We start from the raw sequence: 1966 nt of genomic DNA on the forward strand, positions 1-1966 counted from the left end.
ATATATAAAGATATATCCTCTCTCTAGTTAGGATCTGCCATAAGAAGCTTGACGTGGCTTCTAAATCCTCCTAGAATCTCAAGAGCAGGGAGAAGAAGCTGCTTCGGGTTGAAACTGTGTTCAAAGGTTACATGGGCTAGACCTGTAAAACTTCAGGAAGTGTATTCGTAGAGACCATGAAGTATTGGCGCCTGTAGGACCTGGCCTGCCGTCGCCCCAGCAGACAGCGTAGGTGGTAATCTTGACCTAGTCATGGGAAGGAGCTCAAAGAGCTGTAGCTTGAGACTGAGGAAAAGTGAGACAGAGCCTGGAGGGCAACAGGACTGGCTGCCCTCAAAAGGCCCTGGGACTCCACTGTGCCCTTGGGAGGGAGGCATCATGGGGTGGGGGGTGGGGGCACTTTGAGCAGCCATACACCAGTGGGTAAAACTTAGGGAACCAGACCTATGAGAGCAATGGTGGAAGGGTGCATGGGCCGGGGCAGAAGGCCATGGAGGTGACAAATTACTGCTGCAGCAGCCGTGGGCCCACTGCAAATGGAAGCAGTGCACATGGAGGAAAGACAGAGCAAGACATTAGAATATCACAGGAGGAGGGCGGTGGGATGGCTCACTGATTACAAACACTGCCTCTTCAATCAGAAGGGCTCAGACCCTAACACTCATGTCCAACAGTTCACTAACACCTGCTACTCCACTCTAAGGGATCTGATGCCTGTTTCTGGCACACACACACACACACACACACACACACACAAATATAAATTAAAAAAAATCTCAAGAAAATCAGGTACATTTGATTGACAGTAGATGACACAGGATGGACACTGGATGACAAGAAGGGAGGTGGCCTGAGGTGCCAGCAGACCTGGGCCCAGGAAAGTTGCAGGTATCTTTGTATGCTGGGGGGGAGCTGAGGCCTCCTCAGCCTGCAGTATGACAGGAAGTGGGGTTTTGGTTTAGATGGCTTGAGACAATCACTTTCCAACACCAGCTCTACCCTGAGCAATGACTTGGGGAGGCAGGGCTTGTGGAGGCCTTTAGATCACTAGGCTTTGTCCTGGAAGAGATTCTTATACTTTTGAGCTTCGTGTCAAAATCATCATTTTGGTGGCAAGATGGTTTAGCTAGGGGAAAGAGGATTGGTCCAGGGACACCATGTGTCTTCTGTCTGACTTTCTTTTTCCTTTTCTCCTACCCAGGATACATGGGACTCTCATATGAGAGCAAGCTGGAAATGAGATGTCCTTGTGCTGCATACCAGCCTCAGTGGGAAGAGCAAGAAAGGGGAACCCACACATACACACACACACACACAAACACACACACACACACACATCCCAAACCCTACCCATAGCCCTGTGTTTTCCACCTGAGCTATACCTGTCAGAACAAACACCGCCAAAAATAATCTCAGTTGGTTGGTACTTGGAATATTACTATCTAAACAGTTGGTGGATATGAACTGCTTTTAAAACAGGCTATCAAGATAAACTCAAAAGGAACATCTGTGGGGCCACAGGCCGTGAGTCTGAGTCTGCCAAGGAAGGAAGCCACAAAGCTGTCAGTGGCCCCCTTCAGTGTCTTCCCAGGCATGGGGATGTCCCAACCACTATCTGGGCTAGTTTGGAGTTGGGGTGGAACAGAACTTGAGTGAAGGTAAGTAAGCTCTGGTTTTCAAGCAAACTCTGAGATAGATACAGAAATCCAACTTTGAAAAGCAGTGATTTGAAGGAGGGACTCCTGACAGGAGGGGTCCAGTCTGGAGTGAAGGCATTGGGTGGTCATCGTTGATAATGACGCATCACAGCCCCTTCCACCCTTACCTGTTCAGCCATCAGACAGGGCTGTAGGAGAATATAACTTCTGCCCTTACCTGTTCAGCCATCAGACAGGGCTGTAGGAGAATATAACTTCTGCCCTTACCTGTTCAGCCATCAGACAGGGGTGTAGGAGTATATAACTTC

Source organism: Grammomys surdaster, unplaced genomic scaffold (genome assembly GCF_004785775.1).
Source record: "Grammomys surdaster isolate TR1022 unplaced genomic scaffold, NIH_TR_1.0 328, whole genome shotgun sequence".
NCBI classification, from domain to species: Eukaryota; Metazoa; Chordata; class Mammalia; order Rodentia; family Muridae; genus Grammomys; species Grammomys surdaster.